The sequence below is a fragment of the Panthera uncia genome (assembly GCF_023721935.1).
Source record: "Panthera uncia isolate 11264 chromosome A1 unlocalized genomic scaffold, Puncia_PCG_1.0 HiC_scaffold_16, whole genome shotgun sequence".
NCBI classification, from domain to species: domain Eukaryota; kingdom Metazoa; phylum Chordata; class Mammalia; order Carnivora; family Felidae; genus Panthera; species Panthera uncia.
In genome coordinates this window covers 40,435,478-40,458,945 of record NW_026057576.1, presented here as the reverse complement: position 1 = coordinate 40,458,945, position 23,468 = coordinate 40,435,478, and the positions used below count along the sequence as shown (strand labels likewise).

Sequence of the window (23,468 nt, the reverse complement as noted above, 5' to 3'; positions counted from 1 at the left end):
TTCTGTATTCTTCTAAAAAACGCTATATGAGGGAAGAAACTCTAAAAATGCCACCATCTATTCCCTTGTCTTCAAGTTTTATTCTCTTTTACCTTCTTTTTGGAGATATGTATATATATATGAACACATTTGGGAATATAGAGGGTTCACAAAAATGACCATATTGAAAATACTGTCAATTCTTTGAGGACAAGGATTATTTCTTAATTGTATTCTTTTAACAAAATCATTAAAAAGTATTTGGCACATGGAGGTTCTTAAGAAATGTTGGTTGATTAAATGGATGTGTTTATTTGGGAGAATTTATAAAATCATAAAATTTACTGCATTTAATGTGTTTCTTGAAGACAGTATTGAATTATATGTTTTATAGTTTTCCTATTCTGAAAATAAATGTTTCCCAGTTATGCTTCACATTTATTAATATAAATTTTCAAAATGGATTTTTATATGTATATGTAATCTATTTCTGGTTCATTTTTATACCTCCCTTCACCAGAGGAACAACTTAATAAGGATAAATCAAAGAAGTGATAGTGTTTTAGAGAGTCATCTAAGTGTTACAGTTCTATGACCTGAGGATTAAAGTCAAACAGTAAAGTGGTTTTGCCAATGTTATTTTAGTTTGGAGCTTGGAGGTAAAGTAATTCAAAAGACATATTCTATTAGCAGTGACTACATCTACAGATATTTCCTTATTTGTGAAAATACATTCCTTCGGGGATTCTCAGCCCAAACCTATAAGAAGAACCAGTTTTAAGACCTTGAAAGTGAGCATGTTTCTCATGTGACTTGGTTTTGTTCCTTAAAATACATAGAACTTTAATTTTAAAAATAGATTTTAAAAATGCTCTAGCCTTTTAAACATTCACAGCTAGAGAGATTCCAGACTTGCTGAAGAGTTTCCATCCAACATCACTGTGATTAATTTTTTTAATTTGGCCCTAAATACTCTAAATTATTTCAAAAGCTACCCAAAGCACCAATTCTTTTTCTACACAGAAAGTAGAAGTATAGTCAATAAACATCAGGCTTTGATAGTAGTTTTTTTTCCTCTTCATGAATAAAGAGATGTATATGGGGCATGAGAATTAAAAGTTTTCCTTTTTTTTTAATACAGCCACACTCATTTTCAAAGCTATCAACAAGATGAGAGCAAATGAATCAGTGGTGAATTATAACAGAATCAGTGGCAAAGTTTCTAATTTCCTGCAGTTTATTTTATCAAGTAAATTATTTACACCATTTTATGAAGATCTAAGTTTAGAGATCAGTATTTGGGAAAAAAAAAAACTACCAAGTTTTGGGTAACGTATCTAATAACATCTCACATGTATACTGCATATTTACTTGGAGAGGTGGAGAAGATCTAACCTCTAAATTTCCCATTTTACAAATAAAAACACTGAGGCAAAGACATGCTGTCAGATGGTCGTGGGGCAGAGGGTCAAATCTAAGTCCCCCAAAGACCAAGTGGCACTTTCCAGGGTATTCTAGAACATCTTTTTTACTGTAAATCATTAAAGAGATATGTTTTCACTCAAATTAAGATACTGTACAATTTGCATAAATGAATTAAAATCAAAACCCAAAACACTCAGATTATAAAAACACATCTTAAAATTATGTATTCAAGGGATAGCATTTATTATTAGTGTACTATAAAAAAATCAGTGTGCTTGCTCTCTCTCTTTTTCTCTCTGTATATGTTATTAATACTATAGGTTCCAGCTTCGGGTCTGTTTCAGAAAACTTTCCGGGAAGGGGCACCTGGTGGCTCATTTGGTTAAGCATCCGACTTTGGCTCAGGTCATGATCTCACAACCTGTGAGTTCAAGCTCCATGTTGGGTTCTGTGCTGACAACTCAGAGCCTGGAGCCTGCTTCAGATTCTGTGTCTCCCTCTTTCTCTGCCCCTCCCCCACTCATACACAGTCTCTCTCAAAAATAAATAAACACTAAAAAAAAAGAAAAAGGAAACTTTCCAGGAAGAGAAGTATAATAAACCACTGAACTTATTTAAGCATTTGCCTAGAAAAAATAATATTGAAATACCTGGCATAGCCTTGAATTTTGAATTCACTTTAAAGCACTCTAGATTTGAATCTCCAAATTTATTATCTGATTTCTTTGACTAAAGGTTGACTTGAAGTCTGTTGTTAAAGACTGGCATGCAGATAGTGAAAGCTAATATTATGGTAAATATTTACTTTTGGAAAGTATTTTTCATGATAAATAGACATAGTCCTACTATTGGAAATTATATTCAATCCAGGTTTTAAAAAAATTTTTCTCTCTCTACCACAGAAGTTTCAAAATATAGTTCTTGATAGGATTATTTTTCAGAAATATTTTACCCCTAAACTCTAAGGTGCATTTGTGTTAGACATTATATATTAGCTTAGTATAGTAAAAATATGTGGCTTATTTATAGCACACTTAAAATTTTATAAACACACACACATATATGTATATATTTTATATATTTTATATATTTTATATATTTAAAGGCAAAATCTTTTAGAAAAATATACTACCTGTAATATTAATGAAAGTAATTCTGTGTAATAAAGAAATACTCCTTCATATACAAATATATATAATCATCTCTATGAAAAAATATATGAATCACCCACATGAAATATGTATTTACAACCATGGTGTGTGTGTGCACACATGTACATGCAATTCACAAATGGGCCATCTCTGCAGGGATGGAAAGCCCGTCATTGTATCCCTGGGCTCTGCTACATCATAGGCTCATATGAGGCGTCATAGGCTTCTCTGTGCATTTTGATGCCTTTTAATGGAACATGTTATAAATTAATACTGTTTTTTTTAATAAATTGGTTTTAGCACTATGTATTTGGTACTGTTTCAGAACTGCTGTCTCAGGGATTTTATTACAACATATAATGAAATAAACTTAAATGAACTACATAAAACGCCAAAACAGTTGCCTTGAATAAAAATATAGCATGAATGATCAAGATCAACCCTGATATTGAAAATATCTGTTATTGTATTACTTGAAATATATTTGGACAGAAGTTAAAATCTCTCTTAAGTGTATGTGGAGTTGCAAAAGCCTGTGTTACCTGCATCATTTATTTAAAAGCACAATGAAACTACAATGTGCAGTGTCAACTGGCATTAATAGGTCTTTGCCTAAGCCACAGAACATGGAATCCTTTTGTAATTTGAAACCTTTCAATGTATTATTGCTCTTGTGAAATGGGCTTTAGAGCAAGGCACAGGAGGGGACCAATGGAGAAATTTTAAAGTAGAGAACACTAGTGTTTGAAGTTAAAATTCTGAGGAATTTTATTTCCTATGCCTACCCATGTCAACTGGTTCAAAAAAGGTACATAAAACTCTAATATAACATAATATCCAGGAAGCATTTAAAGAAAAGTGTTGTAATGTGCACAGAGCCACTATGATTTGTGGTCCTCATAAAGGTGGTTTTGCATTGCTCCTCCTTCATGAGTAATGACTTGAAATTGTATCCTGTTTATCTATATTAAGTTAGAGAGCTTGGTAGTAATTGCTCATGAAGAATTTACAGCCAGATGTGAGAAAATGTATGGGCTTATTTATGTATTTATTTACTTAGCAAAATTTTGTCATCCCATGTACCCAGCACTGCGGCACCTTGAAAAAGCTTTGGCACACTGAATGTTCAGTTCTCAGAGCTCTGTTCTTCTATTGCATATTTAGAGGGAACTGGCTAAGGAGTTTTGCCATAGGGTGTTACTGTTTGACTCTTCATTGAATTATCAAAAATTCTACAAGACTTATAAATTATTTTCCCCTTTCTTCTCACTCTAATTATATATTTTATTGACAAAAGAAGACAGAATTCAGCCTAATGCAGCATATAAAAAAAACTGAATGATTATTTTTGGAATATATCTCTATCCATCTATCTTTCTCTCTTTTTCTGGATTTGTGTATAGCCCCTTAAGAAAAGCCTTGAAAGTCCTAGCACAGAAGGAAAATCAACTGAAAAAGCATTGTCAGGAAATGGACAATATACAGAGTTGCTAAAACTTCATAGTAACCGAAGTTATTTATGATGATAAATTGCTCTGAAATATTACTTAAGCAATAATACATTGAAAGAAACTATTCCTCGGTTATGGTACTTGGCACCTATACATTTTATTAAATTGTTAGAATTATTTGAAAAATATCAGCCAGCTGGTGATAGAGACCATTAAATTTTGGAATAGTGTAGGAGAGAGAAATTTCTAAACAAAGAAAAAAATAAGATGTTTCATCTGGTGCTTGAGCTGTATACCTCTTACTGAATTTCCTCAGACTTTAATTTCACATTCTTAACATTTTTTTCCAATCTTTTTTAAACTTAGATTTGTTAAGATTTTTTTCTGGTTATAAAGTATTCTTTGTGTGTTGACTGGGAACAAATGGGTTTCATTTAGTGTATCATAAAGTAGTAAATTGAGGGAAAGTTTCTACAAATGCTTTAAACGTGATCTACTTGCAACAACAAAATGCACAATAAGAAATACATTTTTGTTAATTTCACTTGTTCACAAGGAACCATAATTGAATGTATTATGGTTGTAATTTGGGCTGTGACAAAAGACTATATGGAATCATCTTTTCTTTTCTCATAAATCCTACATGGAATGGTCAACTTTTGGCTGTTTGTTGAGCAGAAGTGACCACCTCTATCTGGCTAGTCTCTCTGCATACCTGGATTAAAAGTCAAAAGGCTTGTTGGGATAGGGAGCAAAAGAAGTACTATTGAGAAAGAGAAGAGAGGAGGTAATTTTGAGACATCAAGAAGAAAGGAGAATGGTGTCTCTGGACTGAAAGGACATCTGGAATGGGGATTGTGAGGGGGTGGGGGAAATTTACTCAAAGTGATAAGGGTTATCAGTCAGTTCAGGGAGTTCTGAAGCAGATCCTAGTCAACTTGCTTGCTGGGTGGCCTGCTGCCCTGGAAGAACCAAAGTTGGATTTGGGAAAGTCTCCTGGGTAGGAAACTGCAGGCCCCGGTAGTTGAAGAGAAGCTATTTGTTCATGTGTATAATAGGTGACTTCAAACGTATTCACTTAGGTAAGAGAGTACTGTGAGGATGTTGCTTCCTGCCATGAGTTGCTGAGGGTCCAGTTGGAGAAACAAACCATGAAGACTAAAGCCACTGCTTTGTTTAGTGTTTCTACCACGGGTACTCTCAATCTGTGCTACTAGTGCACCTTATTTTTGTGATAGCATCTGTGAGACAAAATACTAATTTTGGGATGCTAATTGCAATGAATGTGTCTGTTGGGAACAAAAAAACAAAAACCAAACCGACCAAACAAAAAAAGAGAATAGCTACAAAGAAATGATCACCTGGAGAGTTAGAAGCCAAAATAATCTAGGTGAATATAAGTCATTGTAAAGACTTTCATTTATTCTTTTACTTCACTTAAAATTTTCACTTAAAATACCTATAAAACATCTAGCGCTGCTGCAGGCATTATGTTACATACTCCTGATAAATTGTCAACAGGATAATCATGTTCCCTTGTAAAGTAAAAAAAGGAAAACTATATTTAAAGAAAGTAGAGAAAGACCTTTATGCTGCAGAACTAGAGAAGGAAAAATTGGCATGTTTCTCACCTGGCTTTAGAGAAACATTCTCTACTGATAAGGGAGAACTGACCCTGAGCCAAATCAGAAGACACCTAACACCTACATGGTCTTTACTTCTGAAGATGCACAATTTCAAGATTTTATGGTTTTTAAAACTGTTTTACAACCATTGTCAAAAATCTTGTTGAAATTTTTAACAAAGCCATGCTTTCTATGTGCTTATTCACATTCAGGTATTTGAAAAATTTAGAAAAAGTAAAGAGAAATAAGGAAAATACCTAGGTCCCTGGTACTCCGAATTAACATATGACAATTAACATGTAACAATATTAACATTTTGTGATATTTCTGTCTCCAATTTTTAAAGAAAAAATACTCTTTTTAAAAAGAGATTGGTAAAACAAACAATTTTTTAAGTTTATTTATTTATTTGGAGAGAGAGAGCGAGAGTGAGCATGCACAAGCCAATGTAGGAAGGGCAGAGAGAGAGAGGGAGAGAGAGAGGGAGAGAGAGAGGGAGAGAGAGAGAGAGAATGAGAATACCAAGCAGGCTCTGCACTGTCAGCGCAGAGCCCGATGTGGGGTTTGAACACATGAACTGTGAGATTATGACCTGAGCTGAAAGCAAGAGTTGGACGCTTAACCAACTAAGCCACCAGGTGCCCCAAAACAAACAATTTTTAAAAAAATAAACAGATTTCCTGTATACTACAGGTATAATTGATATTCCTTTTGAATCCTTTGATGGTTTATCTTTGTTTCTCATCTTACTTAAGTAATCTCTACCTTGAAATTGATAAATATTCTGGCCATCTGTATTTCTGTGATTTGAATAGCTATTTATATGGCATTTGGTTTTAAATTTTATTATACTGCATTTTTATTTTATTCTGTTTTATTTATTTATTTTTAATTTTATGTATTCATTTTGAGAGAGAGGGAGCAGGGGAGGGGCAGAGAGGGAGAGAGAGCATCTCTGTGCTGTCAGCACAGAACCCCACATGGGGCATGATCTGATAAACCATGAGATCATGACCTAAGCCAAAATCAAGAGTCAGATACTTAACCAAATGAGTCATCCAGGTGCCCCAATTTTAAATCAAAATACCTATTACCCAAGATGAATACCTTTGTGTTCACCACAGTTTGATGAACATTTTAGTTTTGTTTTCTAATTATATTTAATGATGACAAGAAAATAAACCATTGGAGAAAGATATATAGAAGATAGTAGAAGGCTGTCAATAGCCAGGCTCAAGGCTTCCTAATTTGAAACATGGTAGGCTTCAGGACAGTAAGCGATTCGACCACATTTTCAGAAATGGTAAGAATCTACCCTACGGATCTCTTAAACTATAAATTTTCATCAGCTTCTGGAAATGCTCATAAAATATCTTCTTTCAAGTAAGCATGTTTAGGAATATTCTAAGAGTCCTTCCCTTGTCAGCTTGTAAATAAGAAATTGTTCATGTGTCTATCTGAGAAAGTATTTTAGGAACCCATGGAGAACACCATCAGAGAGGATACTTTCTGAGAAAGTACTCAGACCTCATTTTCTCTATGCTTTGCAATTTGTTTTTTACATCAACAATAACAACATGAACAGTTAAATGATTGCAGAGAGAGAGCACAAGAGGTAAAAAGAAAACCATGAGTATGTGGTGTCCTGGAAGGCTGGAGACATAAATATGTTCGGAAGAAAGGAGTTATCAGTTGTGTCAATGAGATGAGACCTGAGAATCGCTCTTTGAGTTACTAATGTGGAAATGATTGGTGGTTATGACAGAGCAGTTTCAGTGGAATGGGTGCAGTGAAACCGGACACATATGGGTCCTCGAAAGGAATGCACAGATGTTGAAGACACCAATTACAGACAGTTCTTTCAATTCTTTTCTGTAAATGTGAATATCTTACTAACCTCAGAGCTCTTTTTAATCAAAAGTTTTAAGACTGTTTTATAATTCTTCACCAAAATAATTTCTTAAAATGGGTAGGAATAAGATTTTCAGTGGGAGTTTTTAACAAATGGAATTTTTATTTAATGAAACCTATAGCACAGAATTACAAGCTACTGCCTCTATAATGATTGCATGAAATTTATAACAGTGGCATTGAATCTTAGCAAACTACCTTGATTTTATAAGAAGGTAGGAGGAGGAGTAGAATAAAAGGACATATTGTTGCTACTATAGACTTGGGTAGAAAATGTAAAAAAAAAAAACCACAAAAAACAAACAAAAAAACCCACAACAACCCTTTTTTGCAAAGAAAACAGCTGTGCCTTACGTGATTTTTCATTAAACTTTTGTTGCTTTTGCTACTGTTGATATTCTTCTCTTGATATCATGGCTCCGAAGTCCCTTTTCAGAAATCTGTCAAAAATGAAAAAGCTAATATTCCTGATTATGAGGCAAGTTTGAATAGGTATTTCCTTTCTTTTTTCTCTTCTCATCTCTTCTTCTTTTCTTTTTCTTTAAAAAAAATTTTTTTTAACGTTTATTCATTTTTGAGAGACAGAGAGAGAGCATGAGTGGGGGAGAGGCAGAGAGAGAGAGGGAGACACAGAATCTGAAGCAGGCTCCAGGCTCCAAGCTGTCAGCACAGAGCCCGACGCAGGGCTTGAACCCACGAACCGGGAGATCATGACCTGAACCAAAGTGGGTTGCTTAACCGACTGAGCCACCCAGGGACCCCTCCCCCCACTTTTTTTGAGTAGGCATTTCTGTAGGTAGTAAATGACAGTTTCCCAAGAACTACAATGGGTGTTTTGGAGAAGCAAACTTTATGCACATATTAAATTGAGACTATTAACTGTAGGTAATGGTAAACATCAAATGGATTCTAAAGTATAAAACAAATGTATTTACAGTGATTTCCATATACTATGATTGTTGTTATCAAGCTCTGGACCTCTCAAGTGATTTGTCTGCAGTATCAAATCTGATTTAGCAAATTCATCTTAACCATAATTCATTATATAGTTATTCATATCAAATTTGGCAAAAAGTTTTTAGTGGGTGAAATCTTGAGACACTTATAATAAATCTCCTTTCCATTTCAGGCTACAGCTCTTCCTGAAATAGCAACTTGTTAGAAAGGATTCCTGGTGATTAAATTGTTCTTCACTTAAGAACTTGTTTTCTTAAAGTTTTGGCTATTTATAGTATTTGATCTCAAAATATTGTTTAGAGTGTTATTTTAAAATTTCTTTTTTTTCTCTAGCTCATAGACTTATAATCCCCAGAGGCTATTTGCATCATAACACTCAAAAATCTTAAAAAATGAGGCAGGAAAAGTGAGTTAAACTTTTCCTTTGATACCATTTGCTGCTCTACAAACAGGCTGCTCCAGAATTAGACACAGAGGCTTAGGGTTGAGTGAGATCTTGTTGGGATGGAGAGACTTGCTCAGGCATCACGGTCCTATTGCAAACACACTCAGTTTGTTTATATTTCTTTATTGGATTTGGGAGAGAGAGGATGGTGACTAAAGTTCATCTGTGACACCACCACCATGAGGCACCTATCCCATTATTTGGTAGTCTTTCCTTATGTTAAGCCTATTCTGTAACTTCTCATCATTGGATCCACTGTTAAGTAAGATGCTCTAATAACTTCTGTCCTTATCCCCAAATGAGTTCTCACAGGGTCCGTGGTTAATGCACCGTCAAAATCCTTGCAGTTTACAGAGCAAGTCACAAGAATTCATGTCTTCTAGCCTTTGCATATGCTGTTTGTTCTTTTGTGACTATGTGCTAACCATGATTCCTTCATTGGCCCATCTTTCCAGATTCTTCCCATGTATCAAACCCAGGAGTCTAGTCATTCTATCTGTTTTGTCCCTTAGCAACCTGTGCATACATTTTCATGTGGCAATTTCACATATCATTATGGTTATTTCTATGTGTGGTTTCACTACTAGAGTGAGAGTATTACAGATATTAAATGCTACATCTTAATGAACCAATAAAATCCTGACACAGTATGCAGTCAGTAAATGAACAAACACGCCAAATAGAATATGTGCATCAGTGAGCAAATCAACGAATTACATAAGGGAGATATGGCAGAGGAGAAAAAGCCCGACTCTTGTTACTTAGGAATTCTCTCACTTGGCAAATCTTTGCACAAAGGGCATTGAATATATCTGAACCTCTGTCTTCCTCATCTGTTAAAGAAGGTTTATGTTTCTACCTCTCTGCAAAGGTTTCTGGTAGATAATACATAAAATCTCATATGTAAAGGTATAAAGTATTATACAAATATGAGATATTTTTCAGGTTCAAGGCATTATGATATAATCTGTGGGAAAAAAACCCTCATTATATGACTGATTAAATGAGGAAAAGGGAAAACAAATACTAAAGAGCAAGAGATTAGATCAAAAGAGGAACGAGGCCAAAATGTACTGTATTGTCATGAGCACCAGACAAAGAAATGTTAATCCAGGGATTCTAAACTCTGGGTGCACATTAGAATTACCTAAGTATTTAAAAAATGTTTTTAACTGAGCTCTAATTTATCTGGTGTGAGGTAGAACTCAGTTTTTGGTATTTTTTAAAACTTCCCAGCTCATTCCCATATATAGCAAGAGTGAGGGCCACTGCCAGGCCACAGGAATTGAAATGATTCTAGGGAGAAAAACTGCATAGCACAACCATGAGATGTAAAAAAGATTAAACAGCATGAAAAGTTAGAAGGACTAGGGACAGGAATTGAATGATTAAAATGTTTAGGAGCATCACAAATGAAAATAACTGTTTTAAGGTCTAAGCTTTTTTCTTTAGAAAGCTAAGGGAGCCACTGTGGAGAGATATGAGAGACAGTCCTTCATAATTAACAGGGAAGTTGTTCAGACAAACTTAGGCACAGGCCAAGAATTAATACTGGCAGGGCAGCATTTTACAGACTACACCTTAAAGTTACTTAGGTTGAAAGCAGAGTTTAAAATGGCTATTGCTACCTGTTTACTCACTCATGAAAAGTTCCTAGAGGAGGTAAGTTTTGAACAGGGTTGAAATGATACTGTTTATACAGAAGACAGGAACACAATAGTGTTTTTCATGCGAAAAAGTTTGGGTTTGGGTTTGAGAGTCATGTCTTCCTAGTCTGTCATATTGCTATTTCCCTTAAACCAACCAACAATGAGGTAATTAACTGATATATTTGAAATTGTAATGAAGGGAATCCTGGAAGTCTTTTTTGGTGTTTATTCCCCACCTTTTCCGTGTTTAAAATTGTTTCAAAATAAAAAGTCTTAAGGAATGTAATGTGTTTAAAAATATATTTAAATATATAAAATGGTGGTCTTGAGGTAAAAACATACTGAACTTATACTAAATTCTAAAATTAATTTGCTTTTGAAATGTATTTGGAAGTCATTTTCTAATAGATTATTCTTTGGCATGGGAAAAGTAAAATTTCATTAGTTAATTGAAATGTGGCATACTAGTGTGAAAAAATAGTATCTTCCCTACTTATGTCATACAAATCTGTGCATATGTTGTAGTCATATAGGAGAGGAAAGGTTATATACCAATGGTGAACCTTTTTTGGAGGCATTACAGTATCTTTTATTAATGTAGAAACCTTAGAAATCCCAATGTTATGTTTAATAAGTGGCCAAACAGCAATACTTATAAATATTCCTTGCCTTGAATTTAATAAGAGATTTAGGAAAGAAGGAAGCAAGGATAACAGGAAGTGAATAATATCTTATTTTCATATAAAAATTATGTAAGGAATATGGAAAACAACCATTTTAATATTTTCATGGAGAAAGCCCAAGCCATAATTCCATATTTTACTTTCCACAATTCACATCCTTTTCCAAGTGAATTATTTTCGTTAACTTGTTTCAAAGAATCTTGATATTTGGTACAGAAGAAAAGTGACGTAATATTTTAAGACCTTAAACTTTTAGGTTTTCAATTTTGTCTGTTTCAAATGTATCATTTATAAAGGCCATGCGTCTAGTAGAGAAGGTATGGGGCTTGGTCCTAGAAAGCTGGGTAACAGCCCAACCTTGAGAAGTGTATTTTGTACGCCTAATCTTCATCATCTGTAAGTGGGAAAAATAATAATAACTCTGTTACCATGTATATTGTATAAATCAAGCACTTGAATAACATGTCACACAAAGAGTAGCACCATGTAAGATTTAGTTACCCAAATCATAAGAACATATTGCTTAAAAAAAGAAAGGGTAAAAATAAAATAACTACATTTGAGATTTCTTTAGCTTCGCTTAAAACATTTTGACGATTTGTCTCTCCTGGGGATTTTTTTTTTCTTTTTTTGGTAAAGGCTGCATATTAATGCATGTACCTATGAGTATAGATGCTTGCTAGTTCAAATGGTACTCCTTTGATTAGACTCTTAGCAAACAGCCATGTCTCTCAATAGACACCCTGAATGTGGAGTAGTTTGTCACAATTATTTGGTAATCTCTTTCAGTGTAACTCACACAGCAAAAGTGACAATATTCCTGTCACTCCTCAGAAATGTCCCAGCTCTGCGGGTTTCCACATTCAGGAGAATGAAGAAAGCCATTACGAGGTATGCCATATCTCTATAGAGACCGTGTTAGTACTGAGCAGTTTGCATTTTCCTAGTGATTGTATATAGTCTGAGTTAACTATTATAAACATTTTCTTTGCCATCCTCTTTTATGTTCATATTTTTATGCTAGTACTTTTTTAAACAACTTAAATAAAGAAATTTAGAACAAAAAGCAAACAATAATATCTTTCCTCTTTGGTAATAGTGCAGCTATTAAATTCAATATTCTTGCCATTGAATGCAAAGGTTGATTATTACCTATTTTTGGAGAAAGAAATGAGCAACTTTCTTTTGGAGTTAAAGATTCTTAATTGATTCATTTTTATTAGTTGAGCTAAAAGATGTGAACATGTATTTGTTGAAAGATTTATTTGCTTCATATCCTACAGTTAGGGACGATAGAGAAGACCATGTTGCTTAATATGAACAGGTTAACTGGAATTTTTATTAATCTTTTCTCTTTCTTCTACCTTTTCTCAGCTTGATTCTTTACTTCCTCATTTTTTGAATTGAAAATAAAAATTACCTTCCTTTTTTCTTAATGAGTCCATCCACTGTAAGATGTAGAAGATCCACATTTTGTTGTTTTTTCTTTTATCTTTTCTTTTTTTATGTCGTGAGGGCTATTCCAGTACCAATCGTTCTAACAGGACTGGTTGCAAAAATCTATTATATTTATTTTAATTTATTAAAATTGTGGTATAAAACACATAATATTTACCATTTTAATCATTTTAGAGTTACAGTTAGTAATGTTGAGTATGTTCACATTATATAATAGATCAATTTTTAAGATCAATGTTTTTAAGGAATTGTGTTTCAATAATTAACTCTAATATTAACACACACATATTTGTTTCATGTATTTCTGCAGTCATAACATATGGATTCCAGAGTGATGATGAATAGATAGATAATATGTATATGTATATGTGGTTAATAGCATGCATTCTATTTTCTCATTGAAGCTAGTTTTTTTCCCAATTTCCTTAAAGTTATTGAAAACATTTTTATTATTAGTAGTAGTACAGAGTTGGTTTTTAAAAGGTATTTATTTATTTATTGTGAGTGAGAGAGAGGGTGGGGGAGGGGCAGAGAGAGAGAAAGAGGAGAGAGAAAGGGAGGGAGGGAGAGAGAGAATCCCAAGCAGGCTCCATGCTTAGTGTGGAGCCTGATGCAGGGTTCAATCTCATGACTGTGAGATCATGACCTGGGCTGAAATCAAGAGTCAGACACTTAAATGACCAAGCCACCCAGGTGCCCCAGTACAGGTTTTTCACACTAGTTTTTGCCAAGTAAAGGCATCTGTCATTCTCAAAACTCCCAGTAGTAATGTAGGTCAGATAAACTATTTTGATTAATAGAAATTTTACTGAGTAAGCAACTTCTTTCTAACAAACCATTAATTGAGATGGAAAAATGTTAAAGTGATATTTTGGACAGTTTTATCTCCTAATACTTCCTTCACATATTTTATTTTTCTTTGTGTGGATCTAATTATTCAGAAGCATCCTTCTTACCTATAGCATATATTCTTCTTCCTATTTTGCTTTTATTTCCTCTCTCTTTCTCCAAAATCTCAATCACTTGGCAGTTGAGAGAAGAACGATAATTTAACCTCTTGATTTATCATCATTAGTGTGTATATTTCAAGTGTGTAGGACATGGAAATTTCTCCCATGAATCACCCTTATTGCATCCAATAATAACACAAGAACAGTTATTCTATGGCATAAATAAATAAGTTTTATTCATAAATAAAAACTCATGTAAATATTTACAAAGCCCATGAACAACATTCTGAAAGCCACTGAAATCCCGAAGATTTCCTTATTTTTTGTAGAGAATTTAAATAAGCCAAAATTAAAATAGTTTTCTGTGAATGGTATTTTTATTCTTCCCTGGCTATTTTATAAGGCCCAATGCACAAGAGCACAGTTTGTACAGGGTTTATTTGTCTAGAGAAGATAGGTAAGAAAGAAAAAATGATACTCCAAGTTATCATGTTGACTTATATTATGATTCCAATTATCAAAGAACAGTGAAAGTAAATCTACTGTGTTATACTTATAAACAAAAGAAAGTAAACAAATTATTTTTAAAAAATCCCCAAATTCTCATTTAACCATCATATTCCAGGCCCATTGTAGTCTGAATGGTTTCAGATTAGGTCATCTCTAAGGTCCTCTGTCTTTCTAGTGGTCTATGATACTACATAAAGATAATGACATTGACAGCTGATATTTTTGTGGCACTGATACTCAGTGCTGGGGTCTGTTTCAAGCTCTTTATGAGTATATTTGGCCATCATTTACATTTTGTCCTTTAAATAGTTTTTCATTTTGTTATTTGTTAAATGGCTTTTCATCATAATATACCTTATTTACTAAGTATACTTTTTTTTTTTTTTAACACAGAGAGAAAATCTCTGCTGACATTTCTTAGAAAATAAAACTTGGAGACAGAAGTAATGCCTGTTTTGCAGTGTTATAAAGCATTCTGTAAGGGACACCTGGGTGGCTCAGTTGGTTAAGTGTGTTCAACTCAGGTCATGATCTCAATGTTCATGAGATTGAGCCCTGCATCAGGCTCCATACTTACAGCACAGAGCCTGCTTGGGATTCTCTCCCTCCCTTTCTCTGCCCCTCCTCCACTTGTGTTTTCTCTCTATCTGTCTCTTTTTGTCTTTCTCTGTCAAAATAAGCAAACTTAAAAAAAAAGCATTCTGCAACACAGGGTTTCTGTATAATGTTTAATGTCTATAGAACAATAACAAAGGGGATAGTTTCAGTAACCATTTCCTTAAAAGTTATTAATCTAATATTAATCATTTTTGAAAATTAATAATGGAAAGTGATCATAACCTACAAAGTTGGTTCCTGTGCTATGCTGTTATTATTTTTCCTTTACATCAAATAATGTGGTAAGCCTGGTAAATATATTACTAATTTTTTATTTTCTCACAATTTATACTTTCCCACTTTAATCACTTTACTAAAGTAAAAAAAAAACATGTTAGGTCTTTTTATCATAAAAATATTTAATTGAATAAAGCTATACTGTTCAAGTGGAAAGTCATATTTTTGTCAACTAATATTGATTAATCTGAATGAAGCTATTAAGTTTGTATTACAACTTTAGATACAAAACAAAACCAAGGCTGTATGACCAGCAAAGTTTTAGTCATTCTTAAATTATCGGACTTTGCCCATCATGCTTAACTTAGTTAGATATAACAATTACTGCTCACTCATAGAGGAATGCTAGTATCAGCTAATGGGTAATCTTTTAGCAGACATTATTCCAGACTCTTCATATATATTACCAAATTTTGTCTAATCTATGATGTTAAGATGTTAATGTATAACAGCTTAGCATAACCCATGCTATAATTTCATTTACCATTGAGAAGAATTGCTGTTGATTAAACTCTGATAAGTGCTTATATATGATTTCCTTAATATGTATCCCACTTTAAGTTATCTTAAAGTATAAGAAAGCTTACATATTAGAATCATTAAAATGTAGCTCATTTTAATTCTGACAGCAACCCCATTATTCCCATTTTACCCATTTTACAGATAGGGAAACTGAGGCACACGGAAGTTACGTAAGTTGCTTGCATTCACACAGGTAGTAACTAATGGAGCTGGAATATAACCACAGGAACTACAAGGTTAATTACCCTAAGATAGTATTGAAGTCAAAACAAATTCGCAGGCTATTTAGTCATCAGAGACCATGGAAATTATATATTCATATTACTGAGGCATAAGTTGAAGACAAGAAAGATGGAGGAGCTTGCCCTAGGTCACAGAGCTAGCTAGTGATAGCACTAGGATTAGATCCAGGGTTTCTGATCCTCGAGTGATCTAATGACTACTTCTAAGCTACGTAAAAAATTTCTATGCAAATGTTAGAGAAAATAGTTCATATTTGAAAATTTTTCTTAAACTAGATTTTAAATAAGGTCTGGAATTTAAACGAATTGTCATATTTAAGTTTTCCTGACAGAGCTCTGTCACTGGATACAAAAAGCCTTCATAGTTAAAATTCAAGCATAGAAATGAATAAGTGCACATTGTTTTCATGCCATAAATGCATATTACCTTTACTAAGCCTCTTTGATCCATAAATTTTATTGTCATTTCCCTTCTATTATGTTCAGTTCCCTTTACCCATGAAATAGCATAGGATGCAAGTGGATAGAGCTTTCAGTGTCTATATTCTGCAATCTGTAGGAAAATGTCTCATAGTTATTGGAATTCACACAAGACTGCATCTCAGTATGAGTAGCTGTTCCCTGTCACTGTTTTTGATGCTTGAGCTAAAGTATTTTTACAAAATGGTCTAGTGTTCAGTGTATGAATTTTTGAGATAAGACTTTTCCCTTGTAGCAATGAAATCCGAAAATCAATGTCAGATGAAAATCTTAGCTCTAAGAGTTAGGGAGATTGGTGGAAGACTTTTAAAATAAGTATGAATTTTAGCCGCCAGACTTTGGAAATGTGGCAGTTATCACAAGTGTGAAATTCATGGGTACAGATGGTTGATCAAGATATCCCAGGATGGACCACTACTATAAATCTCCAGACCAAAACTGGGAAAACAGTTTTGATAAGGAAAATGTTTTTAACCTTTTACATAAATTTGTGACACAGGGTTTGCTGGTCAGAGATACATAGAAGTTAAATTATCATTGGCTTCACAAACATTCCAATGGTATCATTTGATGGAAATATTTAACAGAATAAAAATATGTCAAATGGAGAATGAGAGGAGCATGTGGGAAGAGAATAGAATTAAAATGTATTAGATTATTACTATTATTTTGTGTGTTGCATTTCACATTCATAACCTCATTTAGGACAACAAGTCTTCCAGGTAAGTATACTTTTCCCACCATTAAAGACGGAGTTACAGGTATACCTTGAGCTTGGGTTCACCGAAACAAAGGCACACTGAGAGCTAGGAGAACAGTGGTTCTCCATGTTTGTAACCATAGCATAGAACACTCTAATTTAAATTAATAGTATCAAATGGAGTAATAGCAAAATGATAACATTATCTGTTACGTTCAAATAAAAAGGGAAAGATATAAAGCCAAAAGGCTTTTACTTTTGTCTCACTTGATCTTGGTCTTTTCTTTTTTCTCTTCTCTTTCCTTTCCTCTTTTCTGTATTTATTACAGATTAACTTTGACTTAAGTAACTAAGTCTGGATCTAAATAAACAGAATCTAGTATATGAAATATTATACTACATACTTACATTTTCCTGTTTTTGGTGTTTTATATAGTTGTGTGACCCAAGCACATTTAATTTTCAAAGAATAAATGTGTTCTGTCCTTAGAATAGAGATTACAGTTGATATCAGCTTTTAAGTTAAAGTAATTAGTAGTCAAATCATTTATCAATAATTACATGTTATAATATTTTGGAGTAATTTTATCTAATAATACCAAATTAATTCACAAGCCAGTTTGTTTTCATTTTTTTTCTTTATAAGAACAAACTTTTCTAAAATCCCAAAGGTAAAAATATTTAAGATATACACACACACATACACGCACACACACTCTTACTATATACATTGATATACTATATATTTTGGGAATAATTCTCAGTATATCAAAATATTTAAATTCTCAGTAACATCTAAGATTACCCGCCAAAATGATAAAAGCTGTGTTACACTTCAGTCACTTATGGTGAAACTTTGCATATATTACAGTCAGTAGAGAAAGGATGCTACACGACAGACCAGCTCACTCACTAGATAAGGATTTATTCCTCTTTTCATTCTTTTATCATTAAGGACCCAACTCTGCACTTTAGCAAAATAACAAAAAATACATATCATGGTTTGCAGCTTGTTAGGGTTAAGTTCTCACATGCCCAACTGGGAAAAGTCAAAGATCTTACTTACATGCCATTTTATGTAAGATTAGCCTTGTGGACAGTTTCTAACAAATCCAGGGACAATTGCTGACTACCATTTTAAACCATACTTAATGACTGATTGAAAAGTCTCCTTGATATGTATTTGTCATGTGTGATTTATATTATATAGAGATAAATTTTCCCTACATCTTTGAATTTTTGTTAATTACCACTTATTTGCTACCAAGTCAGTATAGATAAATTTGAAACAAATTACTAAGAAGTCAAAGAATTTTTAGTACAATAGTACACAGGCACTACAGACATTCGTGTCTAATGCCTATGTATGATGTTTTCTACAAACACATTAATATTGTTATTTCACAGTAGAAACTTATGTTTGAAAATCATAGGAGGTATTAGCAGTATGGAGTAATATAAAAATATACATATTTCACCAAATCTCTCCTACTTATCTCTGTCTTCTGAATGTGGTTTGATTTAATTTTTTAAATGGAGCCATAAATACATCCCCTAAGCCAGATAAACAGAGATTGGGTGCTAGACATTCTTTCCTTTGTTCTCACCCATAAACATGATGTTGAGACTATTCTGTGGAGTGGAAGCAAATTACCCATCTTCCCCTTGTTGACCTTTTCCATAATTGTACTGAAACCAGTCTGTAAATCCTACATTAATAATCCCTGTCTGCCTGCCTGCCACAAATATTCATCCAACAAATATACCAAAGATTCTGTTACATGATATGCTAAGTACCATGCTAAGCAGGCAGGCACACGTACTTCTTTTTGTCTCAGGTATTACAGGGGACACATTTTTATATTCAGCAAGTTGCCATAAAGTGCAAGCAGTGGTACAATAAGATATGTTCAAGAATCAAGAACACATGGCAGAAGCAAATTTAACCTAGGAGAGGAAAACATAATGTTACTGTAAGGCTTGAACGAGTCTACCAGGTAAATGATCAAGAGTGGTGTGATTTCTGTGGTTGTGGACAAATGAGAATGTTTCTCAGAAAGATTGCCTGTGTGAAGCCTAGGTGTTGGGAAGAGGCATCACAGGTTTGAGGAAATTTCCATTGGGTTATTTCTCTTCTCAATTCAGATGTCTTTCGGCTCTATTATCAAGACATCATCCTGGCTCATAATATAGAATGGCAATAGCTATCAAATTTGTAATGCAATATCCACATATACTTTAAAAAGATTAAGTTTATTTTGAGACAGAGAGAGAGAGCAAGCATGAGCTGGGTAGGGGCAGAGAGAGAGGTAGAGAGAGAATCCACAGCAGAGAATCTGATGTAGTGCTTGAACTCAAGAACCATGAGATCAAGAACCTGAGCCACAGTCAAGAGTCAGGTGCTGGGGCACCTGGGTGGCGCAGTCGGTTAAGCATCCGACTTCAGCTCAGGTCATGATCTCGCGGTCCGTGAGTTCGAGCCCCGCGTCGGGCTCTGGGCTGATAGCTCAGAGCCTGGAGCCTGCTTCCGATTCTGTGTCTCCTTCTCTCTCTGCCCCTCCCCCCTTCATGCTCTGTCTCTCTCTGTCTCAAAAATAAATAAACGTTAAAAAAAAAATTAAAAAAAAAAAGAAAAGAGTCAGGTGCTTAACCGAGTCACCCATGTGCCCCTCTACATATACTTTTGATTATTAAGAACAGTGACTATATAATGTTTCTCAATGCGTGTTCAATATTGTTTTAAAAACTTTTGAACAATTGTGAAATCAGGTATGCATATTAATAGATGCATTCCTACAGATTTGGATTTTTAAGTGAATTTTATACATAATAATTGTATATACTGTATATGAATATATGTAATAGATATTACTTAAGGTTGCATGTGTATGTGGATGTGCAAATCTGATTTTATATGTAATAATTGATAACCCCCTATTATTTATTTATTTTGATTTTATTTATTTTTTATTAAAATTTTTTCGAATGTTTATTTATTTTTGAGAGAGACAGAGTGCGAGTAGCAGAGGGAAGGGAGTGGGAGACACAGAATTCAAAGCAGGCTCAAGGCTCTGAGCCGTCAGTACAGAGCCTAATGCGGGGTTGAACCCACGAACTGCGAGATCATGACCTGAGCTACAGTCAGATACTTAACCCACTGAGCCACCCAGGCACCGCAATAGCTCCCTACTATTAAGAAAGTGCACATTAATGTTTTCCAAAAGCTAAATAAATATACTTGATCCATTGGGGATTGTTCCATTGGAAATTCATGGAGAAGATTTCCGTTTGATTCCCTGTATTCCAGCAACAGCTATAAATCAGTGATCAAATTTTCCTCTAACTTAAGTTTTTTTTTTTTTTTCCATTACTTAACACTGTGTAAAGGATGGCCATCACCGTCTTTTACTTTTTATTATACATGTTCTGCCAATTTCTTCTTCACCACAGAGCAAGTGGCCTTGGGTTTATTCACAAGAAGAACCACATTTGACAGATTTGCTGATGGTGTCAGCCATGGTTGCATGCTTGATGGACAGCACCAAACCTTGCTGTGGCCCAGCTCCTGCTAATTAGTCATTTGAAGCCACTTTGTGTGCCACAGGCACATAGGCTTATCAGCCAAAGACATCTTTGCCATTCAGAATGACAAGTGTGATGCAGCTGTTTGTGGAGGGAATAGAGTGTACAAAGAGAGAGAAGGGCCTTTCAAACAAGTGACAACCATAGTACCTTTCACTGAAGGATCCTGAAATTATAACAAAACAACCAAAAGGTAGAATACAAAAAGGTGTAAATCAATATCTGTTACATCGGCATGGAACCCACACATGAAATGACAATAAATAATATCAAACTGTGAGAATGAGAGAAAAATATCCCTGCCTGATAGTACTTTTTAAATCAACTGAGGTTGCATGTTGTGATTAATACAGGCCGGGCATTTGCATATAGAATTAACATAGATGTGTGGAGTTTTCAGAAGGTTCTGCATATATCTGTGGATACTAATAGAGAAGCCTGATGGAAAGCTTTGTATTTAAAGTCCTATAGCGTACATGGTCATAAATAATTTATTGGGACACTAAATATCTCAGGACATTGAAGACCCATTGGGAAGAGTGAAGGTAATACAAATACATGTGAGAAGAGGATAGAAATAGAAAAGATAGAAAACTAGGAAATGTTAACATTTTTTTAGAAAATTAAAATATTGAAATAATAATGAGTGAAAATTTCTTCTCTGTGATGATTCTGAACTGTGAGATTTCTTTCTAGTTACCACTGAAAGGATTTGTAAATCAAATGGAAAGTCAAAAGATCTATTGTTAGAAGTGCACATTGGCAAATTAAATAGATATTTTTCACAAAAGCTTTCATATTATAAAATCCTCATTCTAATTTCCAAATATCTACCAAGAATAATGTTTTTATAGATGATATTTAGTATTTTATAAAACAATTTTAATTGTATGTATGCATATAGGATATAGAAATTCTTATAATAAGATACTTCAAACTTGAAATGGGTTTTTGGATGTTTACACTAGTTATATATATTTATATAACAGATATTATTATTATACTCTATAAATATATATAGTGATTACTGCAGAGGGCATATGAGATGTCATTTGTTGTGTCACCAAATCTTGGTAAGTATGGACATAGAATTATAACTAGTCTTTTCATCTGTTCTATAGTCCATAAAATTTTGGATATAGATATAAAAATGTTTTACCTATTTAAAAAGCTTGAGACACACTTATGTATGCCAGTTAAATGGACAATGATACATATCATATAAACTACATAAACCCAGCTTTGTCTTGATGTTAGCTTTTATTTTAGCTTTATAATAAATAATTTTGAGTTTAAAAATGCTAAAGCTTATTTATAAATAGAAGTGGCATAGAATCACTCTAATTATTGAGCAGTGGTTAACTAGATTTACTTTTTCTCCTTTAGATGATTCAAACAAACAGTGGAGTATGTTAGGATTTATGTGTATATGTTGCATATGTTAAATACAGATGAAATCTTCAAAAAGAATAGACTAAGTACATACTTTCTCTTTAAATGCCATTTATTTCTTCAATTTTGGAATTACTGGAAACCTCGATTATTCAGTATCTACAGCATATTACGCATGAGAAAGAATTTTGGAACCAAGACCACCAGGAGATCCATGTTAAGCAGGTCAGGAATGGAGTCCGAATATGATCTTTTTGAAAATTTTCAAATTTTATGAAGTATCTAATAGGTTTAATGTGAAAGGTGGACAGGAAGACTGAGGCAGAGTTTCATTAATGATGAGTATATAGGTTATGTAGATAAATGAGTAAGTCTTTCAGTCTGAGGTTTAGCATCAGCTTTTTCTTAATGGAATAGAAAAGAACAGAGTAGAATAAACTGTATAGAATTATAAAATAGGTTAGAACAGAATAGAATGAGGAAAGAAGAGGATAAGGGAAATAAACAGAAGATACATATGAAGTATATGTTATATACAATTGTTAAATATTATTTTACTTTACTTCACATGTATACATTTGTTTATATTTGAGTGCTTATACCATGTTTCTATGTAAAATGAGTTGCTCAGTGTGGGACAAGTTAAAAAATTTGAAAGTCACTGATAAAAAATAGCCCAGACTTACATACCACTTACCATTCGTCAATAACTCTTCAAAATCACTTTGATTATATTAACTTGATGAATTAACTTCTCAGTGGGGTAAACTCTTCTGTGATTCTGGTTATAGTTGAATAAAGGAAGGTATAGGAGACACGTGACTTGTATAGTCACACAGCAGATAAGGGGCTGTGGCAGGATTCAAATCCAGAAAATCTAGATCTGTGGGTTGTGCTCTTGGCCACTGCTCTAATGCTTCCACCAAAGGTGGCAGCAGATCCAGGGTTTGAGACCAGCCTCCTGACTCACAGTGTAATACAACTCTCTTTCACTTCGGCAGTGACCTCTCCTGTCACCTAAATCCCAATCCGAGGGCAGAGTTTACAGATGTAAACTCTCAGCCTTGTAAAGAGGGTGTATAAGCTCAATGAGTCTAAGAAGTTCTCCCCTCAGTGACTTCTCTTGGTGATTTACAGTAGGGTTAGCATACAAATGCACTTAAGTAATTTAATTGTAAATGCATCTATTTACATTTAGTTTTACCTACTCAGTGGTAACCTAATTTGACTCAAATGAAAGAACACCTATTAATACTATTTTCCATATAATTCACTTTGACAAATAGCCTAGGCCATGAATGATACTATATGCTAAAATTTATTTAATGATGTTAAAATGAAGAACCTTGAAATTTAAGGAAAACCTCCATTTATTAAGATGCATGTCAGAAAATAAAACAAAAAGGAAACAAAAAAAATGGTGTCAAAGGTGTATGCATGTTTGTGTACCATGGTGTCAAAG

General features: G+C 33.7%; 1 protein-coding gene across 1 annotated transcript in view; it reads left to right on the top strand.

The window, feature by feature from the left end:
• LOC125933853 (protocadherin-9-like) overlaps positions 1 to 23,468 on the top strand; it is a 768,436-nt gene that overhangs the window by 167,854 nt on the left and 577,114 nt on the right. The window contains exon 2 of the mRNA XM_049647047.1: positions 12,066 to 12,167. The gene's annotated coding sequence lies outside the window, so the exon portion shown is untranslated. The remainder of the gene's footprint in view (positions 1 to 12,065; positions 12,168 to 23,468) is intronic.